Source organism: Pogoniulus pusillus, chromosome 9, assembly GCF_015220805.1.
Source record: "Pogoniulus pusillus isolate bPogPus1 chromosome 9, bPogPus1.pri, whole genome shotgun sequence".
Taxonomy (NCBI): Eukaryota; Metazoa; Chordata; class Aves; order Piciformes; family Lybiidae; genus Pogoniulus; species Pogoniulus pusillus.
The window spans coordinates 2,716,292-2,738,023 of NC_087272.1; the positions used below are offsets into that span (position 1 = coordinate 2,716,292).

The following is a 21,732-nucleotide window of genomic DNA, read 5'->3' on the forward strand; positions in this document are numbered from 1 at the left end:
CACTCTGCTGGTACCCTGAGATGACAGCGTCAGTGTCGAAAGTGAAGGGGGGGTTGAGGAGAAATAATTGAAGTTGCACAACAAGCAGCAGGGTTGGTTCCTGAGGAAACCATAAGGAAGGGCTCCGTTGGGACCCGCATGTGCCTTTTAAGCTTAGTTGCTGTCTTTCTGTTTGCGCTAAGTGGTGCCCTCTGCAGAAGGAGGCGATGCGCTCTGAAGCGGTGTGCGTTGCAGGCACGGCGCAGCAAGAACCCACCCAGGGGTGTGATTCAAATGCGCTGCTTGTGAGTCCAATCTCATTTCATCATACAGGGGCCTTGTGAGCCTTGTGTCTGTCATCCTAAATGGTTTGCATGGGGTTCACTTTGAGGAGCTTCCAGTTTCTATCCTGGGATTAAACGAATGAGGCAAATGTGATTTCTGAGGCGGTATCGCTTTGGCCATACGCAGTTGACGTTTTGGTGGGGAGTGAGGGGGTGCAACAGGAGGAATACAGAGGGCAAATAGAAGTGCTTTGGCTAAGTGGTCGCTGCTAACTTTGTATGTGCAGTGTCACAGGTGCTGCGGGCCCTGACCTCACTGACTTCAGCTATTAAACCACAAGGTCGTTACTAACGATTGTTGTAAGCTGCAGTTTGCCGCTGCAGCTGCCCGCTGCCTACTGGCAGGAGGTTCTCCAGGAGCAAAAGTGGAAGGCATTCTACTAAAGGCACTCATCCCCAAGTTCAAATTTACCATTTTTATCTTCAAAGCCCAACCCAAAGCATGGAAGGGACTGCCTCACGCCTGGGAGATCATGACCTCCCATGACAGCTACATGCTTCCAAAACAATGGATCTGTCAGCCACAACAGAGAGACTTGGAAGTATGGGAGACAAAGATCTCTAGGCAACTTGGCCCACGATTATGGAATGCCTGGAGGAGATCAAAACCACCACAAAACTCGCCACCTTCAAATCAAATTTAAAGACCATGGCTTTTGATTTGTGCTGGCCCCCCCCTGCCCCCAAGTACGCTACCCCCTCGGAGAGAAGAAGAAAGTCTGTGTAAAAAAACCCATGTGCTTGTAGGAGTGTGTGGAGGCAGGAGGTGAGATGGAAGTGTGGCTCTGCTTAGCTGTTTACTTGGCGTGGGAGGTGCTGGGGAGGTCTGCAAGGGAGAGTCTGGTGTAAAACGTTCAGCCACCTGAGGGGAGTTGGAAGAGGTTTTACAGAGAGGTCTGCTTAACGACTTGCTTTACAAACTGCTACTTCCAGGTTCTGGTGAAACTACCTTAGAAGACCAGCACTAAGTGGAGCACTGAAAGAAATGTCTGGTAAAAGGTGAGGGTCACAAAAAATATTCCTCCTTGTTTCCAACTCTCTTCTCTGAAGGATTAAATAGGAACAGGCACTGGCATCACAGCTACACTTCTGAGTACGTCCCAGGAGGTCCCTGACATTGCTCCTACAGAAATTAAATGGCAGTGATGTCTATGTAATTTAGGATTAAAGAATTAGAGGCACCTCCTGGCGCCTCCAAGCAAACTGCTGGCATTTTGTTGATATTAGTATGCATTTCCAAGATGAAATAGGCTCTGTAGTGGGAAGCAGAACGTTGTGCCTCTGAGGAATAATGCAGCATGGGGAATGAATTGATGTTTTCCTTTGCAGTTAGAAGCAAAGTAAGTAGAGAACTGTGATGCTCCTAAGGTACTGAATATCTTCCCAGAACTCTTCTGCCCTCTTCAAACCATCCATCCTTCTTCAGTATGCTTGGAGTGGCTTCTCTGTTCCATGAGCCTTGTTGGTTTGATTGGTTGTCTTGTTACCCAGACACTTGATTTTTGCTAGCATAGTTTTTAATGCATTCTGAAAACAGATTATGGTAACAAGCAGAAAGATTTCACCTTTTAATGCCCTTTTCCTTTATGTTTTTTGTAGAGAATGATTTAGTTCAGAAAAGATCTTTAAGATCATAAAGTCCAACTATGACTTCATTCCATAGAAGAGAATCAACCAGATTGGAAGAGATCTCCAAGCTCAGCCAGTCAAACCTAGCACCCAGCCCTGCCCAATCAACTAAGCCATGGCACTAGGTGCCCCAGCCAGGCTTGGCTTCAACACCTCCAGGCACAAAGACTCCACCACCTCCCTGGGCAGCCCATTCCAATGCCAATCACTCTCTCTGACAACAACTTCTTCCTAACATCCAGCCTAGACCTACCCTGGCACAACTTCACACTGTGTCCCCTTCTTCTCTTGCTGCTTGCCTGGCAGAAGAACCCAACCCCACCTGGCTACAGCCTCCCTGCAGGCAGCTGCAGGCAGCAATGAGCTCTGCCCTGAGCCTCCTCTGCTGCAGGCTGCACACCCCCAGCTCCCTCAGCCTCTCCTCACAGGGCTCTGCTCCAGGCCCCTCCCCAGCCTTGCTGCCCTTCTGTGGACACCTTCCAGCACCTCAACATCTCTCTGCAATGGAGGAGCCCAGAACTGGACACAGCACTCAAGGGGTGGCCTGAGCAGTGCTGAGCACAGGGGCACAAGAACCTCCTTTGTCCTGCTGCTGAAGCCTTTATCAAAGGCATTGATGTCTTTTGCCTCAAGAACTATTAAGCTTATTGTTGTACCTGTTGGGGGAGTGGAGTTACAAAGAAGTTCTGAACTACAGTAACATCCCTCCTTCAGCATCAGGTTAGCAATGAAAGCAGGAATCTCTGTTTCCATTTTACAGACATTTGAGCTAGAAACCTATGGATGTTGTGAGGTGATGGAACCAAAATGCTGAAGTGCTGTGAATGCTGCTGAGACTTTGTCTTGCAATATTTGTGCTGAAGCTGTAAAAAAAGACCCAAACCCCACCCAAACCCTTGAGCATGAGAGGATCCTATTAAAATTCCTACTCTGATTTTGCTGTTTCAAAGGGTTATTTAATCACAGTATCACAGTATCATCAGGGTTGGAAGAGACCTCACAGATCATCAAGTCCAACCCTTTAGCACAGAGCTCAAGGCCAGACCATGGCACCAAGTGCCACGTCCAGTCCTGCCTTGAACAGCTCCAGGGACGGCGACTCCACCACCTCCCCGGGCAGCCCATTCCAGTGTCCAATGACTCTCTCAGGGAAGAACTTTCTCCTCACCTCCAGCCTAAATCTCCCCTGGCACAGCCTGAGGTTGTGTCCTCTTGTTCTGGTGCTGGCCACCTGAGAGAAGAGAGCAACCTCCTCCTGGCCACAACCTCCCCTCAGGTAGTTGCAGACAGCAACAAGGTCTCCCCTGAGCCTCCTCTTCTCCAGGCTAACCAATCCCAGCTCCCTCAGCCTCTCCTCGTAGGGCTGTGCTCAAGGCCTCTCCCCAGCCTCGTCGCCCTTCTCTGGACACGCTCAAGCATCTCAATGTCCCTCCTAAACTGGGGGGCCCAGAACTGAACACAGCACTCAAGGTGTGGTCTAAGCAGTGCAGAGTACAGGGGCAGAATGACCTCCCTGCTCCTGCTGGCCACACCATTCCTGATGCAGGCCAGGATGCCACTGGCTCTCTTGGCCACCTGGGCACACTGCTGGCTCATGTTCAGGCAGGTATCAATCAGCACCCCCAGATCCCTCTCTGTCTGGCTGCTCTCAGCCACTCCGACCCCAGCCTGTATCTCTGCATGGGGTTGCTGTGGCCAAAGTGCAGCACCAGCACTTGGAGCTATTGAAGCCATCCCCTTGGACTCTGCCCATCTGTGCAGGTGGTCACGGTCCCGCTGCAGAGCCCTTCCAAATGGTAGCTAAGGTTAAGGGTGAAATGAAAGCCTGTGAGGAGGGTGACAGATCCAGAGTGGAAAGGACTTGGGTTTTTTTTCCTAATGTGATCTAAAGTGTTTGAGTATTAACTAAGCTTTGAGTCAAAGTTGGGGGAAACTTGAGGATGTTTGCATTTCATTTTAAAATGGGGGGGGGGGGGGGGGGGGGGAGGAGCAAAAATCCTCTCTCTGGATAGTTTCCATTTTGTAGGGATGTAAATGTAACCACAGACCCCTCTGAGCAGGTGTTGGTGTTGACTGAAGAAGGGTGTCCCATACATAAAAGGAGGAGGAGAGCATTGCAGGAACAGTGCAGATTAGTAGTGGGAGACATGGAGAGGAAGGGAAAGGAACCACCTTGTCTACAGACCTCTGTGATCACTGAGGATGAGGCAGCAGTGTGCCTAGGTGGGCAGCAGAGCCAATGGCATCCTGGGCTGGCTCAGGAGCAGTGTGGGCAGCAGGACAAGGGAGGTTCTTCTACCCCTGTGCTCAGCACTGCTCAGGCCACCCCTGGAGTGCTGTGTCCACCTCTGGGCTCCTGAATTCAGGAGAGATGTTGAGGTGCTGGAAGGTGTCCAGAGAAGCTGGTGAAAGGCCTGGAACACAAACCCCACGAGGAGAGGCTGAGGGAGCTGGGGGTGTGCAGCCTGCAGCAGAGGAGGCTCAGGGCAGAGCTCATTGCTGTCTGCAGCTGCCTGCAGGGAGGCTGTAGCCAGGTGGGGTTGGGCTCTGCTGCCAGGCAAGCAGCAACAGAAGAAGGGGACACAGTGTGAAGTTGTGGCAGGGGAGGTCTGTGCTGGATGTTGTTAGGAAGTTGTTGTCAGAGAGAGTGATTGGCATTGGAATGGGCTGCCCAGGGAGGTGGTGGAGTTGCTGTGCCTGGAGGTGTTGAAGCCAAGTCTGGCTGGGGCACTTAGTGCCATGGCTTAGTTGATTGGGCAGGACTGGGTGCTAGGTTGGACTGGCTGAGCTTGGAGCTCTCTTCCAACCTGCTTGAGTCTATGATTCTATGACACCTCCCCCTGGAATGCTCACATCCACCTCCTGACTTTGCTCAAGGAGGCTTGCTCCAGAGCTGCTGAGATGCTTTGTTCCATCCAGCTGGACCTGTAGCTGTTAGCTTCTGCTGTTAAACACGTCCTTTACTTCAATGTCATTGCTGGTTTGCTCAAAGGAAACAGAGGCTGCTGAAGACAGAGCACTAACCTGAACAGTTGCTCTAGGCAGAGTGACTGAAGCAGTACAGATCTACAGGTATTCAAAGGGAACTGCTTAGTGAATTAAGTGGGGGCAGTGTGGATCTGCTGGGAGCTAGGGAGGCACTCCAGAGAGTCCTGGGCAGGCTGGGTCGATGGCTGAGGGCAACAGGATGAGGTTGAACAAAGCCAAGTGCAGGCTCCTACACTTTGGCCACAATAACCCCACACAGACTGGGGGTGAGTGGATGGAGAGCAGCCTGGCAGAGAGAGAGCTGGCAGTGCTGGGTGACAACCAGCTGGACAATGAGCCAGCAGATTGCGCTGGATGATCCTGGTGGTCCCTTCCAACCACAGCAGTTAGATGTTGTGCTGAGAGATTTGGTTTAGTCAAGGACTTGTCAGTGTGAAACTGATGATTGCACTCCATGAGCTTGAAGGGCTTTGCCCATCTAAGAGACTCTGTGATTCTGTGACTTCTGTTCTCACCCTCTGTCTGGAAACACAGCTTCCTAGGGCAGAATGTGAGGTGAGTCTGTGAGTGCTGGAATTTGCTACTGATACAGATAATTCAAAAAGACTTTTCTGCTTTCATAAGCCCTTTTTTGATATGGGAAATTGACCCTGACCAGCTGAAGAGATAAGTCCAAGTCAACCTCAGGAGGTTCAACAAGACCAAGTGCAAGGTCCTGCAACTGGGCTGAGGCAAACCCAGGCACAGATATGGGCTGGGCAGGGACCAGCTTGAGAGCAGCCCTGAAGAAAAGGACTTGGGGGATGCTGCTGGAGGAGAAGCTCAACAGGAGCCAGCAGTGTGCACTTGCAGCCCAGAGAGCAACCAGAGCCTGGGCTGTAGCAAGAGCAGTGTGGGCAGCAGAGCCAGGGAGGGGATTCTGCCCCTCTGCACTGCTCTGGTAAGACCCCCACCTAGAGCAGTGTGTCCAGTTCTGGAGCCTCTATTATGGGAAAGGTCTGGAGATGCTGGAAGGTGTCCAGAGGAGGGCCACGAGGATGATCAGAGGACTGGAGCTGCTCTGCTATGGGGACAGGCTGAGGGAGTTGGGGTTGTTCAGTCTGGAGAAGAGAAGGCTCTGAGGAGACCTTCTTGTGGCCTTCCAGTGTCTGAAGTGGGCTACAGGAAAGATGGGGAGGGACTTGTTAAGGTGTCAGGCAGTGACAGGACTGGGGGGAACACTATAGAAGGACAGATTGAGATTAGATGTTAGGAAGAAGTTGTTCACCTTGAGAGTGGTGAGAGACTGGCACAGGTTGCCCAGGAAGGTGGTGAATCAGGTGGAAGAGACCTCCAAGATCATCCGGTCCAAGCTGTCACCCATAGAATCAACCAGGTTGGAAGGGACCTCCAAGATCATCCAGTCCAAGCTGTCACCCATAGAATCAACCAGGTTGGAAGGGACCTCCAAGATCATCCAGTCCAAGCTGCCACCCATAGAATCAACCAGGTTGGAAGGGACCTCCAAGATCATCCAGTCCAAGCTGCCACCCATAGAATCAACCATGTTGGAAGGGACCTCCAAGATCATCCAGTCCAAGCTGTCACCCATAGAATCAACCAGGTTGGAAGGGATCTCCAAGATCATCCAGTCCAAGCTGTCACCCATAGAATCAACCAGGTTGGAAGGGACCTCCAAGATCATCCAGTCCAACCTAGCACCCATAGAATCATAGAATCAACCAGGTTGGAGGAGGCCTGCCCTTCTCTGGACACCTTCCAGCACCTCAACATCTCTCTTGAATTGAGGAGCCCAGAACCAGACACAGCACTCAAGGGGTGGCCTGAGCAGTGCTGAGCACAGGGGCAGAATAGAATCATAGAATCAACCATGTTGGAAGAGACCTTCAAGCTCATCCAGTCCAACCTATTCCTATCCAGTCAACTAGACCATGTCACCAGATGCCTCATCCAGTCTTCTCTTGACCATCTCCAGGGATGACAACTCCACCACCTCCCTGGGCACACAAGCATCCTCTAGTTCCACCCCCCCTGCCACAGGCAGGCATCGTAGCTGGCGGAGCGCTGCTAGCTGATTTTTGCCCCCTTTCCCTGGCTTTGCCACGTAGTGCTCTCCTTTTTTCCCAGAGGAAAAGACATTCCTGTGGCTTCAAAAATGCCTACTTTGTCTAAGAGCAGCCCTCTCTCCTTTTTATCTCCAGAGAGAGAGCCGAGAGCGAGGGGATTGTGTGGATGCACAAAGCGTTTCTTTTAGAGAGGAGAAAACGCCGTGGCTGGTAGGCTGTGATGCAACTCAGCTTGCTGCAGTATTAGTTTCCACTCCTTTTGTTTTCCACTGTCAGCAAGTGTTACCCTGTACACGACACCACATTTCCCTGTCTCTGACTAAGGATTTCTGTGTTGACCGAGGAAATAATAGCCAAAAAAAAACCCCCAAACCTCAAACCCTTTCCACAACCCAAGTCCTGGTGGCCCTGGGTCTCGTTCTTTTCAAAGAGCCCACTCCCATGGCAACGAGGTCTATGAGAAGGTAGCAGTCTTGTCACCACAACTTTAAGTCTTAATGATTCCAGCCCCCCCCCTAAAACAAAAAAAAAAAGGAAGAAAAGCTAAAACAAAAGGTGGCAACTTTTATCTTTTGCTCCATCTCTCACATAAAGTCATCTCTCAGAAACTCGATCGGTGGCAGAGCCACCAAGCATTTAAAGGGCTTTGAGAGGGGGGTGGGAATCCATTCACAGCCCAGTTCTGAAAGATGAGTGAAAGATGGCAGGGGAAAAAAAAAAAACCCAAACCCACCCCAGGATCTTCTGGCTGCCTCTTTGCTCCTCCTGCACAGCGAACAATCGGCCCAAAGTGGAGGGGGTCGAGGGGTTTTTTTTTTTGCTGCTGGCTCAGGGAAGCAGTTGGAGGTTTGAAATCAGCCTCCCACCTGAAATAAGGTTTGCTGCGTGAGATCATGGGTGGTTGCAAACATAGCTCAAGAGAAATAACGACCCCACCCCCCCAAAAAATATCATAGAAGCAGGCAGGTAGGAAAGGACCAGAAGGATCAGCCAGTAGCAAACTAACAACTCCCCCCCAAAAAATCATAGAAGCAGGCAGGTTGGAAGGGACCACAAGGATCAGCCAGTAGCAACCTAACAACTCCCCCCCCAAAAATCATAGAAGCAGGCAGGTTGGAAGGGGCCACAAGGATCAGCCAGTAGCAAACTAACAACTCCCTCCACCCCCCAAAAATAGAATCACTCAGGTTGGAAGGGACCACAAGGATCAGCCAGTAGCAGCCTAACAACTACCTCCCGCCCCCCAAAAATATCATAGAATCAGTTAGGTTAGAAGGGACCACAAGGATCAGCCAGTAGCAGCCTAACAACTCCCCCCCACCCCCCAAAAATAGAATCACTCAAGTTGGAAGGGACCACAAGGATCAGCCAGTAGCAAACTAACAACTCCCCCCACCCCCCAAAAATAGAATCACTCAGGTTGGAAGGCACCACAAGGATCAGCCAGTAGCAGCCTAACAACTACCTCCCACCCCCCAAAAATATCATGGAATCAGTTAGGTTAGAAAGGAACAAAAGGATCAGCCAGTAGCAAACTAACAACTCCCCCCCACCCCCCCAAAAAAGTCATAGAATCAGACAGGTTGGAAGGGACCAGAAGGATCAGCCAGTAGCAAACTAACAACTCCCCCCCCACCCCCCAAAAATATCATAGAAGCAGGCAGGTTGGAAGGGACCACAAGGATCAGCCAGTAGCAAACTAACAACTCCCCCCACCCCCCCAAAAATAGAATCAGTTAGGTTGGAAGGGACCACAAGGATCAGCCAGTAGCAACCTAACAACTCCCCCCCACCCCCCAAAAAATATCATAGAATCAGTTAGGTTAGAAGGGACCACAAGGATCAGCCAGTAGCAACCTAACAACTCCCCCCCACCCCCCAAAAAATATCATAGAATCAGGCAGGTTAGAAGGGACCACAAGGATCAGCCAGTAGCAACCTAACAACTCCCCCCCACCCCCCCAGAAATATCATAGAAGCAGGCAGGTTAGAAGGGACCAGAAGGATCAGCCAGTAGCAACCTAACAACTCCCCCCCCACCCCCCAAAAAATATCATAGAATCAGTTAGGTTGGAAGGGACCACAAGGATCAGCCAGTAGCAAAATAACAACTCTCCTCACCCCCCCAAAAATATCATAGAATCACTCAGGTTGGAAGGGACCACAAGGATCAGCCAGTAGCAACCTAACAACTCCCCCCCACCCCCCCAAAAATATCATAGAATCAGGCAGGTTAGAAGGGACCACAAGGATCAGCCAGTAGCAACCTAACAACTCCCCCCACCCCCCCAAAAAATATCATAGAATCAGGCAGGTTGGAAGGGACCACAAGGATCAGCCAGTAGCAAAATAACAACTCCCCCCACCCCCCCAAAAATATCATAGAATCAGTTAGGTTAGAAGGGACCACAAGGATCAGCCAGTAGCAAAATAACAACTCTCCCCACCCCCCCAAAAATATCATAGAAGCAGGCAGGTTAGAAGGGACCACAAGGATCAGCCAGTAGCAACCTAACAACTCCCCCCACCCCCCCAAAAATATCATAGAATCAGGCAGGTTGGAAAGGACCAGAAGGATCAACCAGTAGCAACCTAACAACTCCCCCCACCCCCCCAAAAATATCATAGAATCAGTTAGGTTGGAAGGGACCACAAGGATCAGCCAGTAGCAACCTAACAACTCCCCTCCACCCCCTAAAAATAGAATCAGTTAGGTTGGAAGGGACCAGAAGGATCAGCCAGTAGCAACCTAACAACTCCCCCCACCCCCCAGAAATATCATAGAATCAGTTAGGTTACAAGGGACCACAAGGATCAGCCAGTAGCAAACTAACAACTCCCCCCCACCCCCCAAAAATATCATAGAAGCAGGCAGGTTGGAAGGCACCACAAGGATCAGCCAGTAGCAACCTAACAACTCCCCCCCACCCCCCCAGAAATATCATAGAATCAGGCAGGTTGGAAGGGACCACAAGGTTCAGCCAGTAGCAAAATAACAACTCCCCCCACCCCCCCCCAAAAATATCATAGAATCAGTTAGGTTGGAAGGGACCACAAGGATCAGCCAGTAGCAACCTAACAACTCCCCCCACCCCCCCCAAAAATATCATAGAATCAGTTAGGTTGGAAGGGACCACAAGGATCAGCCAGTTCCAACCCCCCTGCCATGGGCAGGGACAATACCCCAAAGGAAAAGGGAAAACAAAGTGAAACAGCTGAAATCCCAGAAAACATAGGGTGGGAAGAGACCTCCAAGCTCATCCAGACCAATCTTCCACCCTGCTCAGGGCCCATCTTAAATCACATCCCTAAGCACCAGCTCCACAGGCTGCTCAAACACCTCCAGGGATGGGGACTCCAGCACTGCCCTGGGCAGAGCATTCCAGGGGCTGAGAACTCTCTCTGGCAAGAAATATTTCCTAGCATCCAGTCAGAACATTCCCTTGGAACCATTTCCTCTGCTCCTGTCCCTTGCCACCAAGGAGCAGAGGTTGCTCCATCCATGCTCCAGCATCCCTGTAGGGAGCTGTAGAGAGCTGTGAGCTCTGCCCTCAGCCTCCTCTCCTCCATCCTGAACACCCCCAGCTCTCTCAGGCCCTCCTCAGAGCCCAGCTACTCCAGGCCCTTCTCCAGCCTCATTGCCCTTCTCTGGACACAAGAGGTGACAAAGCTGGTGAGACACTTGGAACACAAACCCCACGAGGAGAGGCTGAGGGAGCTGGGGGTGTGCAGCCTGCAGCAGAGGAGGCTCAGGGCAGAGCTCATTGCTGTCTGCAGCTGCCTGAAGGGAGGCTGTAGCCAGGTGGGGTTGGGCTCTGCTGCCAGGCAAGCAGCAACAGAAGAAGGGGACACAGTTTCAAGTTGTGCCAGGGGAGGTCTAGGCTGGATGTTAGGAGGAAGTTGTTGCCAGAGAGAGTGATTGGCATTGGAATGGGCTGCCCAGGGAGGTGGTGGAGTGGCTGTGCCTGGAGGTGTTGAAGCCAAGTCTGGCTGGGGCACTTAGTGCCATGGTCTGGTTGCTTGGGCAGGGCTGGGTGCTAGGTTGGGCTGGCTGAGCTTGGAGCTCTCTTCCAACCTGCTTCATTTTATGATTCTATAGTCTGGTTGATTGGCTAGGGCTGGGTGCTAGATTGGGCTGGGTGAGTGGACACAGTGTGAAGTTGTGTCAGGGGAGGTCTAGGCTGGATGTTAGGAGGAAGTTGTTGTCAGAGATTGGCATTGGAATGGGCTGCCCAGGGAGGTGATGGAGTTGCCATCCCTGGAGGTGCTGAAGCCAAGCCTGGATGGGTTTGCAGATATGGTTCCACAGATCTATTGCTTGCCTTGGTGTTGGTGTGATTGCATGAATGTAACTGGCAGTGCAGGTTGGCTTTAGAAGGTGAGGAATCATTTGTCTGTGTGTTTATTAAGTGGCTCTCACTGTCTATTTGTATGTAGTAAAGAGTTGCTACTCTCTGCCCTTGTAGGAGCTGCAAGTCAAGGTGTATACTGTGCCAGGAGGCAGCCTGAGTTGAGCAGAAGTCATGAGAGGGACTCCCCTTCAAGGCAAGTTAAACTGGACCTCCATTTTTGGATGCCAAACCCAACACAGGGCACCAATGAAGCTGTTGGGAATAAGGTGTTGGGCTGAACCCAGGGTCTTTCAGGAGCAAAAGTGGCACTCACTTGTCTGTGGAAGGTGGAGGGTGAGGGGCAAATTCCCTACCTAAGGCTTGCAGATTGACTGCTTGATCAGAGCTGCCTGGTATCCAGCTGAAGTTGCTCCAACTGCAGGGCTGCAGCTCGGATGAGCCATGGTTACCTCGCAAAGGGGACTGTGGAGAAGCAGCCAGGCAGAAGATGACAACTGCAGAGGCAAAGGCATTTCAAGAGGGCTCTGCACTTTCCTCCTGAAGGCAGGTGTTGCTGAGCGCTGCTCCTTGCACTCTTGGCTTTCCATGCAATCAGCCAGGTTGGAAGTGACCTCCAAGCTCAGCCAGTCCAATCTAGCACCCAGCCCTGCCCAACCAACCAGACCATGGCACTAATGGACGATGCCCTTAGGTTTTGGTTGATGAGATGAGTGATAAACCTGAGTGATAATCCCACGGGGGGGCTGTCTCTTCTCTTCCAAAATGGCAGAGAGATGCATGCATAGGAGCTGGGGGTGAGCTGAGATTGTTTGACACTGGCTTAAGGGAGTGAAATTGTGACCAGTTAGGTAAACAAACCCTAACCACATCAGTGCCTGACATAGATATGGATAGAATCATAGAGCCAACCAGGTTGGAAGAGAGCTCCAGGCTCAGCCAGCCCAACCCAGCACCCAGCCCTGCCCAAGCAACCAGACCATGGCACTAAGTGCCCCAGCCAGGCTTGGCTTCAACACCTCCAGGCACAGAGACTCCACCACCTCCCTGGGCAGCCCATTCCAATGCCAATCACTCTCTCTGCCAGGAACTTCCTAACAACATCCAGCCTAGACCTCCCCTGGCACAACTTCACACTGTGTTCCCTTCTTCTGCTCCTGCTTGCCTGGCAGCAGAGCCCAACCCCACCTGGCTACAGCCTCCCTGCAGGCAGCTGCAGGCAGCAATGAGCTGTGCCCTGAGCCTCCTCTGCTGCAGGCTGCACACCCCCAGCTCCCTCAGCCTCTCCTCACAGGGCTCTGCTCCAGGCCCCTCCCCAGCCTTGCTGCCCTGCTCTGGACACCTTCCAGCACCTCAACATCTCTCTTGAATTGAGGAGCCCAGAACTGGACACAGCACTCCAGGTGTGGCCTGAGCTGTGCTGAGCACAGGGGCAGAAGAACCTCCCTTGTCCTGCTGCCCACACTGCTCCTGAGCTAGCCCAAGGTGTAACAGGTAACAAAAATAATCACAGAGCCAAATGTTTTCCTGCTCTCCTTGGAGCTCTCCATTTTGGTAAGGGGCATATCCTCACATGATGCCAAGTTACTCTGAGTCTGGGTTTTCTTTCAGAGATGAAGACAGAGCAATTTGTTTCCTTTTGATGGGAACATGGGTTAAAATATTTTCTGCCAGGACTTAGATCTTTCTTTGTTCTTTTGTTGGTGTGATCAGAAAAAGGACTAAAAGGCCTCATAGCCAATAATAAAAGACAGGATGCAGCTCCAGTCAGTTCAGTTTCTTTTCCTTGGTGAGGGCAATATTATTACAGTATTCTGTGTTCAGATCTTTCAGTGCCATCACAATGTCAGCCTACATTTCACCCTCTCATGCTGGGCCCAGTCCTGTTCAATATCTTCATTGATGATCTGGAGCAGGGGATTGAGTCCAGCATCAGTAAGTCTGCAGATGACACCAGGCTAGGAGCAGCTGTGGAGCTGTTGGAGGGTAGGAGAGCCCTGCAGAGGGACCTGGCCAGGCTGGATGGGTGGGCAGAGGCCAATGGGATGAGACTGAACAAGGCCAAGTGCAGGGTTCTGCACTTTGGCCACAACAACCCCAAGCAGCACTACAGGCTGGGGCCAGAGTGGCTGAGAGCAGGCAGGCAGAGAGGGAGCTGGGGGTGCTGGCAGAGAGGAGCTGAAGAGGAGGCAGCAGTGCCCAGGTGGGCAGCAGAGCCAATGGCATCCTGGGCTGGCTCAGGAGCAGTGTGGGCAGCAGGACAAGGGAGGTTATTCTGCCCCTGTGCTCAGCACTGCTCAGGCCACCCCTGGAGTGCTGTGTCCAGTTCTGGGCTCCTCAATTCAAGAGAGATGTTGAGGTGCTGGAAGGTGTTGAGAGAAGGGCAGCAAGGCTGGGTAGGGGCCTGGAGCAGAGCCCTGTGAGGAGAGGCTGAGGGAGCTGGGGGTGTGCAGCTTGCAGCAGAGGAGGCTCAGGGCAGAGCTGATTGCTGCCTGCAGCTGCCTGCAGGGAGGCTGTAGCCAGGTGGGGTTGGGCTCTTGTGCCAGGCAAGCAGCAAGAGAAGAAGGGGGCACAGTGTGAAGCTGTGCCAGGGGAGGTCTAGGCTGGATGTTGTTAGGAAGTTGTTGTCAGAGAGAGTGATTGGCATTGGAATGGGCTGCCCAGGGAGGTGGTGGAGTTGCTGTGCCTGGAAGTGTTGAAGCAAAGCCTGGATGATTTCTCACTACCTATGTCAACAAGTCTTCTGTGGTATGTAGGTTGCTGTCATACCTATAGTAGCAATATGAGGAATAAGGTTGGTGATACTACATGAAAATATAGCCTCTTCCTCCCTAGTCAGGCCCCACCTGGAATAATGCGTCCAGTTCTGGGCCACTCAGTTCAGGAGGGACAGGGATCTTCTGGAGAGAGTCCAAGGGAGGGCTACAAGGATGCTGAAGGTGCTGCAGCTCTGCCTGAGGAGGAAAGGCTGAGAGCCCTGGGGCTGCTTAGGCTGCAGAGGAGAAGGCTGAGAGGGGATCTGAGCAATGTCTGTCCAGAGCTGAGGGTCAGGAAGGAAGGCACAGAGACAGCCTCTACTCACTTCTGCCCTAGCAAAGGACAAAGGGCAAAGGATGGAGACTGAAACAGAGGTAGTTCCACCTCAGCATGAGGAAGAACTTGTTGAGTGTAAGGGTGAGAGAGCCCTGGCACAGGCTGCCCAGAGAGGTTGTGGAGTCTCCTTCTCTGGAGCCTTTGCAGCCCTGTCTGGATGTGTTCCTGTGTGACCTGTGCTGGATTCTGTAGTCCTACTGTGGCAGGAGGATTGGACTGGAAGATGTCTGGAGGTCCTTTCCAACCCCTAACATCATCCTTTGACATTCCTGTAGTCAGAGTTCTGTTCTCAGTAGTTATTTCTGATCAGGTACTGTGCACATTCATTACTTTATATTCGACTTCAACAAACATGTTCACAGGCTCACAGGATGTTAGGGGTTGGAAAGGCATCCAAGGAGATCATCCAGTCCACCCCCCTGCCAGAGCAGGACAATCCTATCTATCACAGAGCACAGAAGAACACATCCAGACAGGCCTTGAAAGGCTCCAGAGAAGGAGACTCCACAGCCTCTCTGGGCAGCCTGTGCCAGGGCTCTGGGACCCTTACAGCAAAGAAGTTCCCCCTTGTGTTGAGCTGGAACCTCCTGTGCTGCAGCTTACACCCATTGCTGCTTGTCCTATCCCAGGGAGCAAGTCAGATTTCCAGCACATCTGGGTGCAGCACCTGATTTGGTGTCTGTATAGGTTTGTTCTCCTGACTCAAGTGAAAAAAATCATAACAGCCTTGTGAAACATATCAGATTAAGCTTTGGGCTTGGGGGAATGGATTGCTTTGTCCCTAAGCAATATTAATGCTTGTGTGATTCCAGACACTGTGTTCCTGAGTCAAGCTGCTCTGTGTGCATGCAGAGCAACTGAAAAACCTCTAATAGGGTTTGATTTTTGTGGCACTAGGGTTTTTCTTTGCTTCTTTGCTTTTCTCTGCTCCTGGGTAGTGAATCACAGATTTGTCAGCATTGGAATGGGTTGCCCAGGGAGGTGGTGGAGTGGCTGTGCCTGGAGGTGTTGAAGCCAAGCCTGGCTGGGGCACTTAGTGCCATGGTCTGGTTGATTGGCCAGGGCTGGGTGCTAGGTTGGACTGGATGAGCTTGGAGGTCACTTCCAACCTGGTTTATTGGCCAGAGCTGGGTGCTAGGTTGGACTGGATGAGCTTGGAGGTCACTTCCAACCTGGTTGATTGGCTAGAGCTGGGTGCTAGGTTGGACTGGATGAGCTTGGAGGTCACTTCCAACCTGCTTGATTCTATGATCTCAAGCATCATCCGGTTCCATCTTCCCCCTGCCATGGCCAGGGACACCTCACACTAGAGCAGGTTGCTGTCAAACCAGTAGAATACTAAAGGCTATGCAACTCCTGCTTGCAGTGCATCCTCTTGGAACTGGATTGGTAAAAGGTGAGCCTAGCACATTCTGGTTCCAGCTCAAAAAATCAGCCAGTCAGAGCAGCTGTGTACAATTCAGGGAGCAGGAAACTGAGGTAGTTCATGTAGTTGCAAAAGTAGTTTTGAACTAAATTTGACATAATTAAGTCATTTGAGTGAATTAAATGAAATAAGCACCTTGTGTATTGGAACAGAGCAGTGAAGGAGTTGCACAGAGCCTAGCAAATGTAAGGCTGCTCTTGTTTCCTTGCCTTGTGTCTCCCCAAACAACCCACTGGCTCTTGTTGCATACAATGGGCATTGGAAGTGCAGAATGGGGATGCAGAAGACAGAGAATCATCACACAATCAAGCAGGTTGGAAGAGAGCTCCAAGCTCATCCAGCCCAACCTAGCACCCAGCCCTGGCCAAGCAACCAGACCATGGCACTAAGTGCCCCAGCCAGGCTTGGCTTCAACACCTCCAGGCACAGAGACTCCACCACCTCCCTGGGCAGCCCATTCCAATGCCAATCACTCTCTCTGGCAGGAACTTCCTCCTAACATCCAGCCTAGACCTGCCCTGCCACAACTTCACACTGTGTCCCCTTCTTCTGCTGCTGCTTGCCTGGCAGCAGAGCCCAACCCCACCTGGCTACAGCCTCCCTTCAGGCAGCTGCAGACAGCAATCAGCTCTGCCCTGAGCCTCCTCTGCTGCAGGCTGCACACCCCCAGCTCCAAGCACTGAGAACTGTGGTCCTTATTGCAGTACAGGAAGGCTGCTACTTGGTTTAATAATGTAAATGGAGGATTTTGGCCACCTGCCTGACCTGCCTGTGCCTGCAGTCCCAGGGACAGTCTTGCTGTGTGTGCTTGACCTGGTGCAGAGTGTCCCACGGCATGACCTGTGCAGCTTGGGTTGCAGCATCCTGTGGCTGTTGTGTGGGGTCTGCATGCACCTGTGTCTGACTGGGAAACTCAGAAAGGAACCAACTCCTGAGAGAGGATCTCAGAAACTTTTCTTTCCTTAATGAAAGAAAGGCTGGGGAGGGACTATTAGCAAGGTCTTGTAATGACAGGATGGGTTTAAACTGGCAGAGGGGAGACTGAAACTGGATGTTAGGAAGAAGTTCTTAGGAGTGAGGGTGGTGAGACACTGGCACAGGTTGCCCAGGGAGGTTGTGGAGCACAGAATCACCCAATGTGATCTTTGATCACATTGGGTGATTCTGTGCTCCACAACCTCCCTGGAGGTGTTCAAGATTGGATGAAGCCTTGAGCGACCTGTTCTAGTAGGAGGTGTCTCTGACTATGGCAAGGGCTTGAAACTGGCTGAGCTTTGTGGTCCCTTCAGACCTAAACCATTCTATAATTAACAGCTGCTTTCCTTAGACATCACTCCTGCTGCCCCTCACTGCCCCCACTTCTCTGCTGCCTCCTTAGACATCACTCCTGCTGCCCCTCACTGCCCCCAGTTCTCTGCTGCCTCCTTAGACATCACTCCTGCTGCCCCTCACTGCCCCCAGTTCTCTGCTACCTCCTTAGACATCACTCCTGCTGCCCCTCACTGCCCCCAGTTCTCTGCTGCCTCCTTAGACATCACTCCTGCTGCCCCTCACTGCCCCCAGTTCTCTGCTGCCTCCTTAGACATCACTCCTGCTGCCCCTCACTGCCCCCAGTTCTCTGCTGCCTCCTTAGACATCACTCCTGCTGCCCCTCACTGCCCCCAGTTCTGTACTGCCTCCTTAGACATCACTCCTGCTGCCCCTCATTGCCCCCAGTTCTGTGCTACCTCCTTAGTCATCACTCCTGCTGCCCCTCACTGCCCCCAGTTCTCTGCTGCCTCCTTAGACATCACTCCTGCTGCCCCTCACTGCCCCCAGTTCTCTGCTGCCTCCTTAGACATCACTCCTGCTGCCCCTCACTGCCCCCAGTTCTCTGCTGCCTCCTTAGACATCACTCCTGCTGCCCCTCACTGCCCCCAGTTCTGTACTGCCTCCTTAGACATCACTCCTGCTGCCCCTCATTGCCCCCAGTTCTGTGCTACCTCCTTAGTCATCACTCCTGCTGCCCCTCGCTGCCCCCAGTTCTGTACTGCCTCCTTAGACATCACTCCTGCTGCCCCTCATTGCCCCCAGTTCTGTGCTACCTCCTTAGTCATCACTCCTGCTGCCCCTCGCTGCCCCCAGTTCTGTACTGCCTCCTTAGACATCACTCCTGCTGCCCCTCATTGCCCCCAGTTCTGTACTGCCTCCTTAGACATCACTCCTGCTGCCCCTCACCTTGCTCCCAGCTCTCAGGCATCACTCCTGCTGCCCCTCACCTTGCTCCCAGCTCTCAGACATCACTCCTGCTGCCCCTCGCTGCCCCCAGCTCTCAGACATCACTCCTGCTACCCCTCACCTTGCTCCCAGCTCTCAGACATCACTCCTGCTGCCCCTCACCTTGCTCCCAGCTCTCAGACATCACTCCTGCTGCCCCTCACCTTGCTCCCAGCTCTCAGGCATCACTCCTGCTGCCCCTCACCTTGCTCCCAGCTCTCAGACATCACTCCTGCTGCCCCTCGCTGCTCCCAGCTCTCAGACATCACTCCTGCTGCCCCTCACCTTGCTCCCAGCTCTCAGACATCACTCCTGCTGCCCCTCACCTTGCTCCCAGCTCTCAGACATCACTCCTGCTGCCCCTCACTGCCCCCAGCTCTCAGACATCACTCCTGCTGCCCCCAGCTCTCAGACATCACTCCTGCTGCCCCTCACCTTGCTCCCAGCTCTCAGGCATCACTCCTGCTGCCCCTCACTGCCCCCAGCTCTCAGACATCACTCCTGCTGCCCCTCACCTTGCTCCCAGCTCTCAGGCATCACTCCTGCTGCCCCTCGCTGCCCCCAGCTCTCAGACATCACTCCTGCTGCCCCTCACTGCCCCCAGCTCTCAGACATCACTCCTGCTGCCCCTCGCTGCCCCCAGCTCTCAGACATCACTCCTGCTGCCCCTCACTGCCCCCAGCTCTCAGACATCACTCCTGCTGCCCCTCACTGCCCCCAGCTCTCAGACATCACTCCTGCTGCCCCTCACTGCCCCCAGCTCTCAGGCATCACTCCTGCTGCCCCTCACCTTGCTCCCAGCTCTTAGACATCACTCCTGCTGCCCCTCACTTAGCCCCCAGCTCTCAGGCATCACTCCTGGTGCCCCTCACCTTGCCCCCAGCTCTCAGACATCACTCCTGCTGCCCCTCACCTTGCCCCCAGCTCTCAGACATCACTCCTGCTGCCCCTCACCTTGCTCCCAGCTCTCAGACATCACTCCTGCTGCCCCTCACCTTGCCCCCAGCTCTCAGACATCACTCCTGCTGCCCCTCACCTTGCTCCCAGCTCTCAGACATCACTCCTGCTGCCCCCAGCTCTCAGACATCACTCCTGCTGCCCCTCACCTTGCTCCCAGCTCTCAGACATCACTCCTGCTGCCCCCAGCTCTCAGACATCACTCCTGCTGCCCCTCGCTGCCCCTAGCTCTCAGACATCACTCCTGCTGCCCCTCACCTTGCTCCCAGCTCTCAGGCATCACTCCTGCTGCCCCTCACCTTGCCCCCAGCTCTCAGACATCACTCCTGCTGCCCCTCACTGCCCCCAGCTCTCTGCTGCCTCCTTAGACATCACTCCTGCTGCCCCTCGCTGCCCCCAGCTCTCAGACATCACTCCTGCTGCCCCTCACCTTGCTCCCAGCTCTCAGACATCACTCCTGCTGCCCCTCACCTTGCTCCCAGCTCTCAGACATCACTCCTGCTGCCCCTCGCTGCCCCCAGCTCTCAGACATCACTCCTGCTACCCCTCACCTTGCCCCCAGCTCTCAGACATCACTCCTGCTGCCCCCAGCTCTCAGGCATCACTCCTGCTGCCCCTCACCTTGCTCCCAGCTCTCAGACATCACTCCTGCTGCCCCTCACCTTGCTCCCAGCTCTCAGACATCACTCCTGCTGCCCCTCGCGGCCCCCAGCTCTCAGACATCACTCCTGCTACCCCTCACCTTGCCCCCAGCTCTCAGACATCACTCCTGCTGCCCCCAGCTCTCAGGCATCACTCCTGCTGCCCCTCACCTTGCCCCCAGCTCTCAGACATCACTCCTGCTGCCCCTCACCTTGCTCCCAGCTCTCAGACATCACTCCTGCTGCCCCTCACCTTGCTTCCAGCTCTCAGACATCACTCCTGCTGCCCCTCACCTTGCTTCCAGCTCTCAGACATCACTCCTGCTGCCCCTCACCTTGCTCCCAGCTCTCAGGCATCACTCCTGCTGCCCCTCACCTTGCTTCCAGCTCTCAGACATCACTCCTGCTGCCTCTCACTGCCCCCAGCTCTCTGCTGTCTCCTCAGCCCTCCCTCCCCCGGCTGCGGTGCTGTTGCCCGCACTCAGCCGGGGCTCAGCGCAGCCGCTGCGCCCAGGCGCTTGGCGCTGGGGGCGCTGCCCTGGCACCCCGCGGGGCCGTGCCTCGGGCCGCTGTTCCGTGTCTGCGGTGCGGGAGGCTTTTCCACGGGCTGCCCCTCGGGCAGGGCGAGTGGGGGGCAGGAACAATGTGCCTCTATCCGCTGCCAGGCCGGCATTGTGCCTGCCGCCGAACGTGAGATGGCAAAGCCCTCCTCATTAGGCGCAATTCAATCGCGAATCAAAGTTGGAGGGGAGAATAGCCTCAGCTCAGCTTCAGCCTCCCTTGGGCCCCGCTGAAAGATTAGAGGGGACAGAGCAGGGCTTTGCAGAGCTTGAATGTAGCAGATTGGTTTTCAGCGAGAGCGGTGCCCCCCGTCGTGAAACCCCTCCCAAGCACCCAGCCTAACGCCTTGGGAACGGAGCACAGAGCCCGCAGGGGCTGGGCAGATGGAGAAGGGCCCTGGAAAGGAGGAGGAGCTGCTGCTTGGCTTTATTTGTCTGCTGCTGCAAGAATGGTTTCACTACCCTGATGCTCCACTTTGTGTCCTCTTCTCCAGGCTAACCAATCCCAGCTCCCTCAGCCTCTCCTCCTAGGGCTGTGCTCAAGGCCTCTCCCCAGCCTCGTCGCCCTTCTCTGGACACGCTCAAGCATCTCCTGGAGAAGAGGAGGCTCAGGGGAGACCTTATTGCTGTCTACAACTACCTGAGGGGAGGTTGTGGCCAGGAGGAGGTTGCTCTCCTCTCTCAGGTGGCCAGCACCAGAACAAGAGGACACAGCCTCAGGCTGTGCCAGGGGAGATTTAGGCTGGAGGTGAGGAGAAAGTTCTTCCCTGAGAGAGTCATTGGACACTGGAATGGGCTGCCCGGGGAGGTGGTGGAGTCGCCGTCCCTGGAGCTGTTCAAGGCAGGACTGGACGTGGCACTTGGTGCCATGGTCTGGCCTTGAGCTCTGTGCTAAAGGGTTGGACTTGATGATCTGTGAGGTCTCTTCCAACCTTGGTGATACTGTGACACTGTGATGCCGTGTCAAGTAGGGGACAGAGTCCCAAGCTGTGCCAGGGGAGGTTGAGGCTGGGTGTTAGAAGGAAGTTGTTGTCAGAGAGAGTGATTGGCATTGGAATGGGCTGCCCAGGGAGGTGGTGGAGTCTGTGTGGCTGGAGGTGTTGAAGCCAAGCCTGGCTGGGGCACTTAGTGCCATGGTCTGGTTGCTTGGCCAGGGCTGGGTGCTAGGCTGGACTGGGTGAGCTTGGAGCTCTCTTCCAACCTGCTTGATTCTGTGATTCTGTGTTCTAACTGATTGGCCAGGGCTGGGTGCTAGGTTGGGCTGGCTGAGCTTGGAGCTCTCTTCCTCCCTGCTTGATTCTGAGTCTAAACAAAGCTGACTAAGATCAGCATCCATAATATCCCATATATCCTCTAACCCTGCCTGTTTCCTGAACACCAAACAAAAGGCTCACCAAAAGTCCCAACCAAAACCCAAATCATCATTCTATGATTCTATCCATTT

At 53.6% G+C, this 21,732-nt stretch overlaps 1 long non-coding RNA gene across 1 annotated transcript; it reads left to right on the top strand.

The window, feature by feature from the left end:
* Positions 1 to 226: 226 nt before the first annotated feature.
* LOC135178406 (uncharacterized) lies at positions 227 to 7,340 on the top strand. Its single transcript, XR_010303506.1, has 3 exons — positions 227 to 284; positions 1,257 to 1,322; positions 7,142 to 7,340. It is a non-coding gene; the product is annotated as an uncharacterized LOC135178406 (long non-coding RNA).
* The last annotated feature ends 14,392 nt before the right edge of the window (positions 7,341 to 21,732 follow it).